General features: G+C 37.4%; 1 protein-coding gene across 6 annotated transcripts in view; it reads left to right on the forward strand.

The window, feature by feature from the left end:
* The first annotated feature begins 4,050 nt into the window (after positions 1-4,050).
* The window catches only part of LOC121378326 (unconventional myosin-XV-like), a 164,235-nt gene continuing 148,756 nt past the window's right edge, over positions 4,051-19,529 (forward strand). For all 6 annotated transcript variants that reach the window (XM_041506439.1, XM_041506441.1, XM_041506442.1 and 3 more), the window contains exon 1: positions 4,051-4,233. The gene's annotated coding sequence lies outside the window, so the exon portion shown is untranslated. The remainder of the gene's footprint in view (positions 4,234-19,529) is intronic.

Genomic DNA, 19,529 nt, shown 5'->3' on the forward strand with positions numbered 1-19,529 from the left:
GAAAAGGTTCTAATAGACCAAATCAATTCCTATTGCCGATAATGTTAACGTTTACTAATAAAACTGATATAAGCAGCGTATCAACACACCCAGGAAGTACAGCAATAGAATGTGTGGCACCTCACATCTAATCTACCTGCAAGAAAATGGGGGGGGGGGGGGGGGGGGGTCACATACCGTTTAAGAGATTTAATTAATGTTTTTAATAGCAACCGTCATTTTTGCTGAAAATTGCAGTTCCATTTTTGGGGGTACCCCGCATTAGTTTCAACCTCTGGTATATACTGTATAACAACTGTATAACAAATAAAAGTGTATTTATTTATTGTTAACGGATAATAGTATTTGCACAAATAATCAATGTCACATATTACATTGTCAAGATCAAACCGGTTTTGACGAAAGACTCTAGTATCGTATCCTCAACCGAAATTATTCGTACAGCGCAAGATTTCTCATTTTATTTTTTGAGACGAACCCTACAATATGAAATCGGCAAACGCACGTATTAACTGAAACTGACAACAGGCTGTCGTTGTCCTTTGCCGAGCAATGGCGGCACAGCCGACGAATCGAGCGTATACTTTTGACGATTTCCGTTCATAGCGAACACACACGAGTTTTTTTAAAGTGCATTTGAGCTTGTATTTCATATTTGTACATGATGTTACAATATGGTAACCAGAGACTGTAACTTTAAGATCTATATTAAAGAAGGAAGGACATGTTTTATTTAACGACGCACTCAACACATTTTATTTACGGTTATATGGCGTCAGACATAAGGACCACACAAACATGAGAGGGGAAACCCGCCGTCGCCACTTCATGGGCTACTCTTTTCGATTAACAGCAAGGGATCTTTTATATGCACCATTCCACAGACAGGATAGTACATATCACGGCCTTTGTTACACCAGTTGTGGAGCACTAACTGGAACCCGAAATAGCCCAATGGGCCCACCGACGGGAGCGTTGTACCACTGAGCTACGTCCCGCCCCTGTGTCTATGGAGCCATCGCACTTAAAGAGAACATTATATACGACTGTGCGACATCCCGTCCATTCTATTCGAGTATTGGCAGGCACAACTTCTTCAAAGACTGGGTCCACCTATTTGCCAGAAATATTTACACACACACACACACACACACACACACACACACACACGCACACACACAGTGGCGTAGGGAGGGGAGCCACGGGAACCACACCCCACACACACACCCAATCAAACTTGTTTTTTAAACATACATACATACATATATACATACAAACACACAATTATTATATTAAAATAATAAATAAATAAAATAAAAAGAGCTAAAGTGTTGTTGTTTTTTGTTTGTTTTGTTGTGTTTTTTGTTGAGGTTTTTTTTTTATATAAATAATCTTTCCAGCCGTACGTTGACACATACCCACAGGTGTCAAAATATCCATAAATTACTATCTAAAGTATGTCCATAAATTACTATCTAAAGTATATCCATAAATTACTATCTAAAGTATGTCCATAAATTACTATCTAAAGTATATCCATAAATTACTATCTAAAGTATGTCCATAAATTACTATCTAAAGTATATCCATAAATTACTATCTAAACTATGTCCATAAATTACTATCTAAAGTATATCCATAAATTACTATCTAAAGTATATCCATAAATTACTATCTAAAGTATATCCATAAATTACTATCTAAAGTATGTCATTAAATTAGCACTTTAAAATATTACATCTTATCGATCATAATTTGCTTTTGTTTTGTTTGGGGGTTTGGGTTTTTTGTTTTGTCTTGTTTTATTTGTAGGTTGTTGTTTTTGGAGGGGGTGTTTGGGGGTTCTTGTTGGAGTTTTTGGGTTGGGTTTTTTTTGTGTGTATGTTTGATTGTTGTTGGTTTTTGGGGGGCTTTTCGGGGGGTTTTCTATTACTTCTGCTGTTGCCATTACTACAATACTACACTAGTTATAACTACTACAGCAACTAAGTACTACTACTACTACCGCTACTACTCATAAGCGTACGAGACGGAGGGGGTGGGGGTGGGGGGGCAGAGGGTCTAACCTGCTTTTTAACCATGTATTTCCATCACTCTACCCGCAAACTTAGATACAATCCATGTAACTGCGTACTGATTCTTTTGTAGCCCTATATAGCTGTTTGACAATAATGCTAATATGGAAAACAAATGTTATTCGGGCATTTTCGTTTAATTCGGGCAAAACCTAACCTGCCCTCCTACATAAATGAGAGCCCGTACACCTATATATGCTAGGCCCTACTACTACAACTACGACTACGACTTGTACTACTTGGACCAGATTTTCGAAGCTATCTTGGCGCTACGATATCGTGCTAAGATAGCTTCGAAAATCTGTAGTCAGTAGTCCATCCGACAGGGAACGGGGTTTTTTTTTATACTGTATATGGAATTTACTACAAGTTATTTATTTCTGAGCTGATTGGTTTTTTAACTACACTCAAAAATGTTGGGGGGTTTTGGGTTTTTTATTTCCAAAACACTTTTACTTTTTTTTATCTTTCATCATACTGAACTAAAATTATTTACAAAAAAAAAAAAGATTTTTGTATGAGGATGGAACGGACTATAGGCCTACTATCGTGTTAGGTGATAATAATCAGATTTAACTTCGTTGTTAAAGTTTGTTTTGTTTAACGACATCACTAGAGCACACTGATTAATTAATCATTGGTTATTGGATGTCTAACATTTGATAATGCTGACTCGTAGTCGGGAAACACGCTACATTTTTTTCATTAACAGCAAGGGATCTTTTATATGCACTTTCCACAGACAGGAAAGCACATACCACGGCCTTTGATCAATTGTGGTGCACTGGTTGGAACGAGTAAAAACCCAATCAGTTGAATGGATCCACAGAGGTGATTCGATCCTGCGACGCAAGCACCTCAGGCGAGCGCTCAACCGACTGAGCTAAATCTCGATCCTAAATTCGTTGTATTCTTGTACAAAGCACTGTCTATTTCTGGCATTTGGGGAAATTTGGGGATGGGGCGTACATCATTCCCCAGGATCAGCGCCGTAGGAGCAACACCTGGAGTGAGGGGCACAATATCTAGTGCAGGGGAAAACAGTCTCTAGAGGGGGCACAAGCCAGATTTTTATCTTTATTTAAATGAAGTGAGACACACACACACATACACACACACCACACACACATACACCAAACACTCGCACACACAAACACACACACACACACATACACACACACACACACACACAGAAACACACCACACACACAAACACACGCACAGACAGACAGACACACACACACACACACACATTGTGACACCCAATAGCCGATGAGTATGTTTGTGCTGGGGTGTCGTTAAACATTCATTCATTCATTCACACACACAAAATAAAAAGTAGGCCTAGTTTCGTCCTCGGATATGGTAGCACACCGGCCCCTGCGCTACCTCCGGGTCTTACGGGCCTGGCCTATTTATAGTCCATCCCACAGGGAACACTTTTTTCATACTATATAATATGGAATTTACTACATGTTATTTATTATTGAGCGGATTGTTTTCTAAATTGAACACACAAAAATAGTAGATTTTTTTGTTTGTTATTTCCAAAACACTTTCACTTTTCTTCTAAAGTCAAACCAAACTGAAATGATTTTTAAAACATTTTGTGTAGGAGGATGGGACGGACTATAGGCGGGTGGCGTGGCCACGGGTTGTCTCCCATTATCCCTAATTTACAATCCACCCAGTAGGCCTGCCTTTGTTATTTATTGTCAGTATGTTATTTATACTTATATTATATAGTCCTCGTTTACATTAATGTATTTATTTAGTCTATAAAGCAAATAAACAGTATCGGTTTTGATCAAACGTAATCAAACAAAACACACATAAAACAATCCTTTGACGGAACTTGTCATCGCGCGTTACCGGCTAACCCTGTCTAAAAATTCCGAGCTCGTAAGCCAATCAGCGATTGCATGTGTTTGATGAATATTCATAGTCTTCGTGATCAAACGGGACAGTCAAAGGTATAGAGAGGACACGAAAGAGAAACAGGTGTAACGCCCGACCACTCCCCTATTACAAGTTTGACAACAACAACGTTAACTTTTCGCTTCTCGACCGCGGGTTTTTTGGATTAACTAACAGAACATTTATAACAAGAAAAGAAACGAACTCATTGATCGAACACCTGTCGTTAATTTGAATACAGGTAAGTGCAATAGTTTAATATCGCCGTTGCCACTATATTACGTAGGGCTACTGTTTCCATACCCGACAACCGGTTTCGTTTCTTGGAAAGACAGGAGGTCATTATAATTTATATGACACTAAAACTGGTTTGCATGATATTGATAATAGCGATTTCGGTAAGATGTGTTTTAAAAATTGCCAGACACCTCTGTACACGTATATATACATTCCATTCCAGCCTCGCTTGTTTATGGTCAATTTGATAAACGGATTCCAGTTGTCACCGACAGGTGCTTTGGCGTGACGTCTTTGATTGTTCCCGCTCACGACACCGTGGCTGCTGGAGTAGGATTAATACCAATGAGCACCTTGTCACATTATTATGTAGCCTGTAAGGGGGGGGGGGGGGGGGGGGGGGGGTGCGGCGTTGAACCCCCATTCGAGGACGAAAATGTACGTTTTTTGGTCCAACTTTATAAATAAACTTTAAGGTAAAAACACATGATTTGTGCTCCTCCCCCATCCCACCCACTATAGAGGCTTTGACACCCCACTAGAGGTTGTGCACCCCCCCCCCCCCCCCCGCAACTCTAGATATGATGGTTCCTACAGGCCTGTTATGCATTGTAATATTTACATTTAAAAAACAATGATTTTGTTGATATATCAGTATATACCAGTATGTATAAAATAATGTTAATACCTCTCTGAAACCAAACAAAATAAAAAGTGTTTTTAAAGGGTATCCAGTTTAAAGTTGGACATTAAAATGTCTGGGTTTTACTTTTGAGGGAAGGAAGGACATTTTTATTTAACGACGCACTCAGCACATTTTATTTACGGTTATATGGCATCAGACATATGGTTAAGAACCACACATACTGAGTGAGGAAACCCACTGTCGCCACTTCATGGGCTACTCTTTTTGATTAGCAGCAAGGTATCTTTTATATGCATCATCCCACAGACGGGATAAGTCATACCATGACCTTTGTTACACCAGTTGTGGAGCACTTGCTGAAACGAGAAACAGCCCAATGGGTCCACCGATGGGGATCAATCCTGAACCGACTGCGCATCAAGCGAATGTTTTACCACTGGGCTACGTCCCATCCGCACTTTTGAGGGAAGTCTCTTTACTGATGTTTGATTAAATGAAAATTTAATCTATCAATCTATTAAAGTTTACTGATATTAGAGTTTTTGAGGGTCACTGTTTGCACTATATAGATACGTACATGTAGATAAATAGATATCTGACCCGCTACCACTACAATGGTGGGTCGGTCAAGATCATAGGAACTGTGCGAAAAAGTAAGTTTTTTCCCCATACTCCATATGAATAAAGATAAAAATCTGGCTTGTGCCTTCTCACTAGGGACTGTGCCCCCTCCACCAGAGATTGCACCTTCCCACCCTACTCCAGATGCCATTTCTACAGGCCTGTTAGGGCCGTAGCTAGGATTTTTTGTTTGGGGGGGGGGGGGGCAACTGAGTAGTTAATAGTCTAAAACTCCTTAAGCGATTAAGAAGAGAATTTTCTTTAAGTTTCTATAATTTCCCCCCCCCCCCCCCCCCCCCCCCCCCCCCCCCCAGCTAGCTATAGCCCTGCCTGTAGGTTGGCTTACAAAATGGTAGTAACAAAAGATTTCTAGGCAGTACCTAGATCATGAACTGTGTGGGTGTAGTCTGATAAGTGTATTGTGAAATTCAAGCAGGTTCTGTTCTACGCCCAGGTGAAATAATTTTTGAGTTGAACAGAATCAGTCATGGGTATTGATTATTGTATTCATGCCCTTACCTGACTACATACAATCAAACGGCAGGTGATTCATTCTAGTATCTGACCCTCCCAATTTGTTAAAGTTCGTTTTGTTTAATGACACCACTAGAACACATTGATTTATTAATCATTGGCTATCGGATGTCAAACATTTGGTTATTTTGACATAGTCTTACAGAACAGTATTTCAAAATTTTAGCTAACTGAAAGCCAGTTCACGTGAGTTTTACTTATTGGTAACCGATTGTTTGGTTACGTGAATATAGTTCTCGTAACCGATGAGTTAGGCCTACCTAATTCTAAAACACTTGGAACTACGGTTCAATGCTACATTGGTGGTTCCTAAAAACATAAACCGATTTTCACTTTCATTACTAATATGTGGTACTGGTACTTTTAATTTTAGAATGTAATTCTTCACTACTTAACCGATTGACAGTTCTCTTGATTTTAAAGTTGCATAACCGACACGCGAACAGAACAACGGTTCTCGCGAAATGTGCCCTGTCTTAGCGAGGAAACCTGCTACATGTTTCTATTAGTAGCAATGGATATTTTATGTGCACCATGCCATTGGTAGGATAGTACATACCATGTCCTTTGGTATATCAGTGAACTGACTGGAACAAGATATAGTCCGATGGGCTCATCGATATGGATCCAGTGAATGTTTTGTTCAGTATCACATCGCGATTTGCTACACAAGTTTCAGAGATTGCTACACAATTTTAAAACATTAAACAGTAGTTGCTAATCAATTTGCAGTTGAACAGAAATATCGCTACAGTTTTTGCCATAAACCTTTTCAACAAATAAATACAAAATTAAAAACAAAACATCTCTTAAACCAATGGCAATGCCCCTTCTTACACACCCGTTGGTGAGAGCATCATTTGTTACTTATGATATCACATACTGTTAACACATATGTGTGATAACAATTGAAATACATGACTGGCTACTCCTGTAGGTGATAACTAGATTGCCACTGCCGTACCGTCCAATGAAAAAAGTACAATCAAAGTTGATTATTCTGTGACACATAAGTCAACCTGAAACTGATTAGTCTGTGACAAGCTTAAATTAGCTACAAGCACAGTAGCTGTAAAAGTCGGAACAGATGTTTAAATTTGTTTAAAACCTGATTTTTGAGAATATTATGTAAAAAATAGAATACTACATCTGTATTCATTAGATACCTATTTATCTTATAACTCGTTGTTTAAAAATGTATCCAACTCGCTTTCATCAATTATATAATGCAAAATATGGCCTTTTGTTTTTACCCACTACTCCACATAAAGCAAGTGGGGTTTGAACCCCCAGACCCTCCCTCTGCATATGTGCCTGCTTTAAGCACAGCAATTACTATCCAGAGGCTTATAAATAATAATTAATATTACTTAGGCTTTATTTAGGGGCTGGAGGTAGTCCAGTGGTGAAGCGCTCACCTGATGTGCAGTCGGGTCACGGGTCAAGGATCAATTCCAGGGAACATTTTGTTGTCAATCAACTTTGATTGTACTTTTTTCATTGGATGGTATATGGCAGTGGCAATCTGGTTATCACCTAGGAGTAGCCAGTCATGTATTTCAATTGTTATCACACATATGTGTTAACAGCTAGTATGTGATATCATAAATAACAAATACATTGGTTTAAGAGATGTTTTGTTTTTAATTTTGTATTTATTTGTTGAAAAGGTTTATGACAAAAATCTTACAAAATTGCTGTAATAGATTCTTTAAGTTCCAGCCCTGCTTACAAATATGGGTTTTTCAATCAGAAATAAATCTGTGGAGGTCAGGTGAGATCATAGATTTTAACATGCACATTCAGAACAAGCTGCTGTAGCTCACGCCTGTCATGGGCACAGGTGTTGACTTTCGGCTCTTCCGTTCAGGACAGGAAAAGGTTTGGGGTGGGAGGGAGGGAGAAGGGGATGTGAATACAAGTTTTGTCACTTCTATGAGAGAACTGTTCAAGCATGCCTATCATGGATACAAATGATAGAGTGTTGTCCAGGGCAGGAGCTTTCACAATACAAGTGCATGTATAGCGTAATCTGTGATTGACAGTGGATATCAGACTATGTAATATATAGCTGTATTAGCAGCTCGAGACAGACAGGCCAATTCATGATTGGTATTGCATGTTGGGGCTTGTACTTAATTATAAGCATGTCAGTATTTGAAGTGCATTAATTAATCAGGCTTAATACAATCTTGTGATGACTTGTACTTGTACTATATTTGTATGGACATCTACCATGTATGTGTGCTAGAAATAAGCAGAATTTTCCACTAGTCCACCGAACAAATACATCTAGAAATCTACTTGTCTGCCAATATTTTTCACTTGTCCAAATAAATGGTTTGTATAATTCGAGTACAAGGATGATGTTTTTGATTGCTCAAAATTAAACTGCACTGAACATTTTCATTTGTCCACTGGACGACCACTGAGGTGCATTTTGTGAGTCCAAACAGATTTTCACTTGTCAGGACAAACGGACATGTGCTTATTACGAACGCTGGTGTCCGTGTGCAAGCTAGTTTTGACACTTCATTGAGTTATTGATTTGATCACATACTACATCTATAGGTGTATTTAAGAAATTGAATGTTTTTAAATGTGTAATAATTGTGATGACTGTTAAAATGATATGGGGGGTAGGGCCTATCTTGCTCAGATGCTTAGGTCATCGATTCGAGTCTCCTTGGTAAAATTTCCCAACCAGTACCATAATTGTGCTGCTAATTGGAAAGTGCTAAAAATAGTAAGAATTGTTGACATGCAATAGGTGATGAGTTTAATTCAATGTGCTTTTGTGTTGTTGTTAAATGAAACAAACTTTATTATTATTACAGGGACATAAAACTTAATTATAGTTAGATTTTAACATTTTATTTAGGGACATAAAACTTTAAAACCGAGAAGAATAAGGAATTGAATATTAAGATTAAAGTTTAATTTGTGTCTTTTATAAAAATATCAGTGTGTGTTAACTCGGATTCCTCAGGACAGATTTGAAATTTGATATTTGCGACGATGCCGATAAAGATGGCAGCTGATTGTTTTCCATCATTGTTGATCCATTCAATATTTTCTTCTCACTATGGCTGAACTGTCGACACTGTCAATATTTTATCAGCCATTGTCTGGATACTTGCTCCACCTTGGAGATCAGTTATCATTAGTAATAAAGTATTTAAGACAGGAATATGTATCTTGAGAGATATATAACCATAAGTTAACCAAATAGCTAATAGTTCAAAATGTGCTGAGGTGTCCATTCAACTTTATACATGACAAAAATTTAAGGTATCCCTCTTCTCTCTCTCTCATATATATATATATATATATATATATATATATATATATATATATATATATTCTTTCTCTGTCTCTCTCTCTCTCTCTCATAGGGAGAGAGAGAGACAGAGACACAGAGAGAGAGAGGAAGGGAATGTTTTATTTAACGACGAGAGAGAGAGAGAGAGAGTTAGAAAGAGAGAAAGTTAGAAAGAGAGAAAGTTAGAAAGAGAAAGTTAGAAAGAGAGAGAAACAGACAGAGAGAGAGACAGAGAGAGAGACAGTGAGAGATCTTAAATGTTTAAAGAAGGTGTAAGATTTTTGTTAAAATTGACATTTTATTGGGAACATTTGTGTCGTGTGTAAAGTTTAAAGGACACCTCAGCACATTTTGATCTGTAAGCTATTTGGTGTCTCAGTATGGGTTATTTCAAGACTTGGTTGAGAGATACAAAAAGAAAAAGAGGAAACCCACAGGTCACTTTACCCAAAAAGGCCGCACAGTTTCTTTTATGTGTACTCTCCCATAAACCTCACAGTATATATCACGCCCTTTGGTGTATCATGCAGTCATGAGGAACTGGATGAGGTGAGAGAAAAAACCAGAAGTTGATCCTGCGACCCTTCATACCTCAAAGAGACTGGACATAGCCCATTGGTACAGCGCTTGCCTGATGTCTGGTTGGTTTGCGATCGATCCCCGTCGGTGAGCCCATTGGGCTATTTCTCGCTCCAGCTAGTGCACCACGATGTACATCAAAGCCTGTGGTATGTGCTATCCTGTCTATGGGATATGGTGAATATAAAAGATCCCTTGCTACTAATGGAAAAATGTAGTGGGTTTCCTCTCTAAGACTATAGGTAAAAATTACCATATGTTTGACATCCAATAGCCAATGATTAATACATCTATGTACTCCAGTCGTGTTGTTAAACAAAACAAACTATTTTCATAGCTCAAGCCGAGCATTCTAGACATGGCATTTCACAACAGTCATAATTTGAAGACACAATATAGGTATATTAGATCAAGTATACTTTTTTTTTTTTCATTTGAATATTTTATTTTCATTTTTGATCACATTTTCACACAGTATATATATATATTTTTTTATACATACATACACAGATCAAAATTAATATACTATGAAATAAAACAACAAACCTCTTGCCAACACGTCATTGAACCTCACTCAGTACTAAACATACGTAAGATACTGTCAATGGTGGATGACCTAGAGATATTTATTCAAACAACTTATGGTATACACTCCATCTTTTAATAAATTCATTATATTTGATTATATTGGAATACATTTTTTTTTCTAATATATAATAAGAATGTATATGAATTTTTAATATTTTAATATCTAGTGATTTCTTCAGAAATTTTTAACTATATATAAATTGCTTTGTCAAAAGAGCAATAATGTCAGTTATGATATTGTTCTTTGAGTGGCCGAGAAGAAAACTGGTACGAGAGACGCTAACTACAATGTCTGCCGATTCTTTTATCCATTGCTCGACTTGTTTAATTAAATTTTGGACGTGTACACAATCAAAAAATAAATGCGTATACATTTCAATAGACGCATTACAGAAGCTACAATTTGGGCTGCTTATCACTCTAATATTACAGAGAAACTTGTTTGTAGGGAGAATTCTTTGGATTATTCTATATTGGAACCATCTTAATTTGGTATCCTTAGATATACTGAACACAAGATCAAGTATATTTAGTAAGCTAAAACATCATAGATATTACTGTATTGGAGCTATCAAATCACATGGGTATGAAAGCTAAAGTTTATTTTGTTTAACACCACTAGAGAACATTGAAATATTATCATCAGCTATTGGATGTCAAACATTTGGTAGTTTTGGCATATAGGCTTGGAGAAGAAACCTACATTTTTCCATAAGTAGCAAGGGATCTTTTATATATGCACCATTCCACATACAGGATAGCACATACCACAACCTTTACCATGGATATGGCGCTGGCACTTACCAGTCTTAGAACTTATTGACTTTAAAACCATCTACAAGATCTAGGCTGGGATCTACTGGTGTATGATTTCAGAAAGATGTTGTCGTCTTAATAATAGACTGGTTCGACATTTTGTTAACAAAGATGAACTGTTTGCTTTTTTCACGGTGAAGAAAGCGTGAACCATTACATATCTTATGTGGCATCAGACAAGAATGTGTCTCGCTCTTACTAGATGAAAGATGTTGTGGCTTGCAGGCTTTTGTGTCTTTTTTACTGCCTCAATGGCTTTTAGTTTCTCTTTTCAAGTAGATAAATGTAGAATAACCTAGCTAGGCTGTTGAACATTACATTCTTAGAAATGGGGTCACTCGGTTTATATAATCGTTCATTGTGTGGCAATATTGCCTAATGTTTGGTGCAACTTGCTTTCAATATACAGGGATGAATTGAGAATCTTTTTGTAGAGTCTGTGGGGAAAATAGCACCTTGGGGCTTATTGGGTTCACTTCCTGGTACTGGCTCCCAAATAGAGCGAGTTTCAACAGCTCGATGGGCAGATGGAAGAGAGTGAGTTTTAACAGCTCTATGTAAGAGAGCGATTTTTAACAGCTCAATGGATAGATGTAAGAGAGTGAGTTTTAACAGCTCAATAGGTAGATATACAAGAGCAAGTTTTAGCAGCTCAATAGATAGATGTAAGAGAGCGAGTTTTAACAGCTCAATGGATAGATGTAAGAGAGCGAGTTTTAACAGCTCAATGGATAGATGTAAGTGAGCAAGTTTTAACAGCTCAATGGATAGATGTAACAGTGATTTTAGCAGCTCAATGGATAGATGTAAGAGAGCAAGTTTTAACATCTCAATGGTTAGATATACAGTGAAACCCCTGTAAACCTGATACCCTTGGGACCAAGATAAATGTCTGGTTTTAAGAGGGATCCGATTTACAGAGGTTAAGTTCTGTCCTGGTTTACAAAAAGGCACTCTGTGAAATGTCCGATTTTGAGGGAATTCCAGTTTACAGAGGGTCCGGTCTTGAGAGATTTCACTGTAACAGAGCGAATTTTAATAGCTTGATGGGTAGATATAACAGTGAATTTTTACAGCTGGATGATTAGGTCTAACAGTTCAGTGGGTGGATGTAACAGAGTGAGTGTTAACAGTCAGATGGGTAGATGTAAGATAGCAAGTTTTAATGGCCTGGGCCCCGTTCCACAAAGCAATCTTAACCCTAAGATCACCTTAAGTGCATATATTAGCTGTGCTGTTACGGTGATCTTAGGGCTAAGATCGCTTCGTGGAATGGGGCCCTGATGAGTAGATGTAAGACGGTGAGTTTTAACAGACCGATGAGTAGATGTGACAGAGTGAATGTTAACAGTCCGATGGGTAGATATAAAACTACCACTCTGACTTCTCTCTCACTAACCCTTAATCACAGTCTTGAACAGACAGCCCAGATGCATGTAGTTGAGGTGTGTGCAGGGGACAATATTTAAAAATATTAGGTAACCGGAAGTCAGTTCACGTGAGTTTTACTTAGGTAACCGATTGTTCGGTTACGTGAATATAGTTCCCTTTCATTACTGATATATGGTACTTTTAATTTTAGAATGTAATTGTTCATCACATAACCGATTGGCGGTTCTCGTGATTTTAAAGTTGCGTAGCTGACATGTGAACAGAACAACGGTTCTCGTGAAATATTGTGCCTTGTGTGTCCAGGACAGTGTGCTTGAACCTTAATTGGATATAAGAATGAAAATCAAATGAATTAATATTAGCAAGAGTAGTGTTTGTGGCAGCCATGGGTTTCTGTTTCAACTCTTGATGATAGTTTCTGATTACACACACTAGACTACTTCAAAAACATGCTAAGGTGTTGTTAAATAAATATTCCTTTTGGTTTTTCCAGACAGTGCATATATATATGTCCTGGAAATCAACAATGTACAGTGTACACAAAGTGCTGGGTGCACTTGTCTGAAATTAGTAGTACACTTAATGATACATGCACAATTCATCAATAAATCTGTCCAATGATCTATGTTATTAATTCAAATTATTTATGTCAACAATGAAATCAAAGTTCAATAGGCAGACAATAGGTTGCTGATTAGTGATGGAAGGAAGGAAATATTTTATTTAACGACACACTCATCACATTTTATGTACGGTTATGTGGCGTCGGACATATGGTTAAGGACCACACAGATATTGAGAGAGGAAACCTGCTGTCGCCACTTCATGGGCTACTCTTTTCGATTACCACAGCCTTTGATATGCCAGTTATGGTGCACTGGCTGGAACGAGAAATAGCCCAATGGGCACACCGACGGGGATTGATCCTAGACCGACCGCGTATCAAGCGAGCGCTGTACCACTGGTCTACGTCCCGCCCCTAGGCGGACAATAGCTTGCTGATTAGTGATGGCGAAGATGGTGTATAGTGGTCTAACACATCCACACTGAGTGGCCATTAAAACTCACTATGGGTGGGATTCAGTACCAGGATTCAAACCCAGTACCTATGAGCTTTAAGTTCAATAGTAATGTTCGAAATAAGCACTTGTCCATTTGTCCTGAAGAAGTGAAAATCTGCCCAGACAATCAAAAATGTACCTCGGTGGTTGTCCACTGGACAAGTAAAAATGTATAATGCTGTTTACTTTTTAGCAGTCATACACACATTAATCATCGTTGGACTTTAATAAAATGAACAGCTTATTTGGACAAGTGTAGATACTGGTAAACTAGTAGATTTCTAGATGTCCTCGTAAAGACAAAGCACCAGATGGTGATTCATGGGAGTATAATTATACTGTAACAGTTTTGGCCTAATTGTCAAAACATCCTTTGGACTCTGCGTTGTGCAGGAGATACAAAATTTAATGTGTTAATGGTTTTAATATTGTTCATATTAAACTTGATGACTTAACCACTGAACCACCACTTGGTGGTGCTGGCTTGTACCATGCATGGGTATAATATGTGTAATATAGTCATTACATTTGTCATGGCATGAAATGAGCAGACCGTGGGTAGCAGTTCATAGCTGTCTATTGCTGCCTGGGCTGATATCTTGATTAAACAGGCTGACAGGTTTCACCTGCTAAAGGTAATTGGAAACGCGGTGGTCGCTGGGAGAAGACCAAATCGTGCAGCCGCAGGTGTCTTATTAATCTTTGACGGATGACTGCATTTACATGTTGACACTTTTTGCATCATAATAAGTGTTTGACATGAGTTGAATAATGTTACATTGCAACTTGTTTATGAAAAACTGTAGACAAGAGATAGAAAGAAAGATTTTTTTTTTATTTAACGATGCACTCAACACATTTTATTTACGGTAATATGGCGTCAGACATATGGTTACGGACCACACAGATTTGGAGACGAAACCCGCTGTCGCCACTACATAGGCTACTCTTCCGATTAGCAGCAAGGGATCTTTTATTTGCGCTTCCCACAGGCAGGATGGCACAAACCATGGCCGTTGTTGAACCAGTTATGGATCACTGGTCGGTGCAAGTGGTTTACACCTACCCACTGAGCCTTGCGGAGCACTCACTCAGGGTTTGGAGTCGGTATCTGGATTAAAAATCCCATGCCTCGACTGGGATCTGAACCCAGTACCTACCAGCCTGTAGACCGATGGCCTACCATGACACCACCGAGGCCAGTCAGACAAGAGATAGAGTTGGGAGTTTAGATGTACATTGAGCTTTATTAGTGGCTGGATTTAGCCCAAATTATAGAATGCCTGCCTTTTTCAAACAATTAAACCATGATCGAGGGATGTATAGCCCAGTGTTTGAAGTGTTCACCTGATGCGCGGTTTATCTGGGATCAATCCTTGTTGGTGGACCCATTGAGCTATTTCTCCAGCCATGGCCATGGTACATGTATGTGCTATCCTGTCTGGGATAGTGCATATAAAAGATCCCCTACCCCCTTTTCACCCCTCCATACTCCATACCAATGATTATTTATGGAATTACCTTAAATGGGAAACACATTTTTGTTGTCACTCGAAAGTGCAAGTACATACACATGAGAAGCGAGCCATCCATGTTTGTGTTTGATGTTTCGTCGAGTGAGAGAAACAATCAAAACTTTGAATGAGGAGAACAAACGACAAGAAGAGGGGTTCCGTTGTTCTCCCACATACCTCTTCCTGTACAGGTATTGTTTGTCCTCTTTAAATTAATTGATCTGCCTTCCTGGAGTAAACACATTCTCCTAGGTTGATGCTTACTGAGAGAAGGCCAAGTTCATGCTCGTTTAAATAAAAATGTTAATCCATTTATTATTAATGATTAGCTGTTAATTGTAATGGATTTTCTTGATGTTCAGTTGAGAAAATGTAGCTGGACATTTTTGTTGATGTATCAGTGTATGAATCATGTTGATGCATGTAAAATATACAAAAAACAACCCCAAAAAACAATCCAATGGAAAATATTATGATGCATTAAATTAGCTTAATTAATGAACAAAACGATGGAAAATATACGCAAATGAGTAAATATCACTATGAGAAAAACTGAAAAAAAAAAAAGAGTACATTGTAGTTAAACAAAACCATCCTTCCAGATCTATGATTAAAACATCATTATGCAGTCTTACCCATAACAAAACATTATTAAAAACCCCCATTACATTAGGCCTAAACAACTTTAAAACAAATTGTTTTCAAGAACCTAACCCTGCTTAAAAAAAATGGACTGACCTCATTTCATATTTAGGCTTGACGCAAACAATGTTTTTTTTGTTTTTTAAATTCAGATTGTAAATTCCAGAGCTTTATTACCCCAAGCCCCCCCCCCCCCCCCCCCCCCCCCCACACCTTGGACACATCCACTGGGGAAACTAGGAAAATGTGCCCAAGATACTCATGCTTGAACCTTCAGTTGATGTAAGCACGAGTCACATGGCTGAATGATTGATTGTGTGTTTTTTGGATGTGTAAGTTGTGTTGTTTTGGTTTATTAAATTAATTTAAAGGTGAAAATTTACATACATAACATTTTATCTGGACTGGTAGGGGTGAATGTAGTAAAAAAAATAAGAAAAAAACCACCTGGAAAAAGAAACAAGCTGACCTGCCCTACCTATCTGTGAGGTGTGAACATGCAGGCACCAACTGGAAGTATCATATGTTGCAGATCGATTTAAAGATAATAGGCCACACCATTGTTGATGATCATGCAAGACATCAAAGCCAAGTCACTGAAATTAACACCACTGAAATCAGTTTTTACATTTGACAAATAAATTATCTCTGTCAACGCAAGCACCATAAAAAGGGTTTAATCAGAAAGCCTGTTTAAATGTCTTTTAATCCTGGGGTTTTTTTCAGGATATGATGGAGACAAAATACTACTCTCATGTTTTATATCATTTATCTTACAACTGGTTAAGTACAATCAATGTTTTCAAACATATTTTAAGATAAATGGTATTCAACAGTCACAATTATAACCACAATGAATCGCTGTACTAAAAAGCATATATTTTGTGTCGGTTACTTTTCCAAAACCAGTACAAACTGCATCGTTAGATGTAGAGGGAAACAAACAGTATTTGAAAGTACAGACAGTAGTATATTTCTGTGCTCAATTGATATTGGTAATTATTTAATCAACACAATGTAATTGTCATGAGGTAGTTGTGCTATATTTGTTTTATATGGATACAATTACGTGGATTAATTACTGCTAGTGATATAATTAATCAATAGTTAACCAGCAGGAAAAGACTGCCTGATTGATTGATTGATTGATTGATTGGGTGGATGGATGGATGGATGGATGGATGGATGGATGGATGGATTGATGGATGATTGATCGAATGATTGAATGAATGATTGATTGATTGATTGATTGATTGATCGATCGATTGATTGACATATTTATGATGGACCAGCTGGCTGCAAAATACTCTCACAGGTAAAACTGGCATGTGGTGTAATTAGTGGTATTATAAAAGAAATAAAATGTAGAAAAACTCAACAGTGTGTAACACACCTCCCGCCATGGAACCGTGGACTGGCGATGCCAGAACATGGATCCATGGTGGGCGTGCTTGAACCGTTTTGGATAGGGGCACGAGAAAATAGTTCCGAGTCCGAGTGTGTAACACATAATTGCATAAAAAGAATTGAGCGCTGTAATTAATTACGTCAAGATTTATGTTAAAATTAATATTTATAATTTGACTACTTCGGTTTTAGTAAATTTGATTTTATGAATGTATGTGTATTTGATTTTATAAATGTATGTGTATTTGATTTTATGAATGTATGTATAATCCAAATTAATTGAAGTCGAGATTTATGCTCAAATTGATATTTATAATTTAACTGCTTTGGTTTTAGTAAATTTGATTTTATGAATGTACGTGTATTTGATTTTATAAATGTATGTGTATTTGATTTTATGAATGTATGTATAATCCAAATTAATTGAAGTCGAGATTTATGCTCAAATTGATATTTTTTATTTGACTTCTTTGGTTTTAGTAAATTTGATTTTATGAATGTAAATATATTCAACAAAATTGATTAATTAATAAGGGCCAGCAGACTTTTGGTAGTTCTCAGATAGTGTCATATAAGTTGAGTAAGTTTTGTTGTCAGATGACTTCAAACATTGTTTCAGTAAAAAATGTGACACGGGATGCATGAAAACATCTTGGATTTCATGCATTGATTAAAACTACCATTCGGCTAGGATACGTTAACCATTGGTTCATAACGATACATGTTATTTTGTTCACTCTAAATTATTGTTTAAATCATTAAGTTTAGGAACATGCTTCATTGCTGACACCTCATAATGGAAGAATCTACATTGTTGTTTTTTACCATATTTATTTATTTGAACTTATTTTCGTGCTTATATCCAATTACGGTTCAAGCACACTGTCCTGGGCACACACCTCATCTATCTGGGTTGTCTGACCAGGACAGTGTGTTAGTTGTTAGTGGTTAGTGGCTAGTAAGAGAAAAGAGGATGTAGTGGTCTTACACCTACCCATTGCAAATCCTGTACCTACCAGCCTTATGTCTGATGGCTTAACCACGACACCACTGAGGCCGGTTACCATATTTAAAGAAAAATACTGAAATACCTACTCATGGCCCTTAATTTTGTTGAGTATACATGTAAGTTTCTTGAAGATTGAAGTGTAATATTTTGTAACGAGTAAAAATACTAACTGCTATGACTGGTACGGTAGTTTTTTCTTCTTTTTTTTTCCTTTTTGTTTTAGAGAGTAAAATTCTAATATAGTAATTCCTAACTAGTGCTTTATTTGACATGTTTTTCATTTCTTTGGGTTATTTTTGTTTTTTTAACTAATTAAAACTATAATATAGATTTTGCTAGTGCTGTACTGTTTCAACTGTGTGAAGGTTTCTTGTATAGTGCTTACTAGTAACCGAACTCGTTTAAAACCATAAACTGGTTATGGTTACGGTTGGCTGCTCACACAGCACCGCTGTCCTATGATACTTAGTGATAACATCATTGCCTACGTGTATTTTATGGTAATGTTACATGCATTGTTTCTGCTGATAAAGCAGTATATATACGCATCAATCACATGACCAATACGTGTGAGATTTATACCAGATTCAAACAATCCGATCAGGTTTCAAGATACATGTGTGTATGATTTCTTCACGCACTGAGCATGTATTCATGCAGTAGTGTTTACTTTAAAATTAAGTAACAGGATGAATTTAAATTATTTTAAACACCAATTTTACTGTAAATAAGTTGCTTTGGTGGCAGGTTTAGGAGTTTGTTTTGTGAGGGGTTTTTGAGGTGGGATTTTTAACCTTTATATTTTAGATCATGTTTCTCACGCTTTTTTTCTTCTCTAGTTTGATGACATCTCTGTGGGTTGTCGTCTTGATATTGTATGTTCCCTTTTTTTGTCCCTCACTTTCTTGTCATCTGCTGTATATCTTTCTATGAAGGTAGAGGCAGACTCACTAATTTGTGTCTGTTCATTCAGTAAGTGAATCACGTCTTTTAAGTGGGGTTATTTTTGCTTCATATTCAATGTGTCTCTCTCTTTTCATCTTGTCAGTCTTGGCTTGTTGTCTTCCTCGCTGCAAGTCTCTGTTGGTGTTGCATCATCTGTCTGCCTAAAACTCCTCTGCCTATCCATCCACCCATCCATCCATTTACCCATCCATCCATTTACCCAT

Source organism: Gigantopelta aegis, chromosome 8 (genome assembly GCF_016097555.1).
Source record: "Gigantopelta aegis isolate Gae_Host chromosome 8, Gae_host_genome, whole genome shotgun sequence".
Taxonomy (NCBI): Eukaryota; Metazoa; Mollusca; class Gastropoda; order Neomphalida; family Peltospiridae; genus Gigantopelta; species Gigantopelta aegis.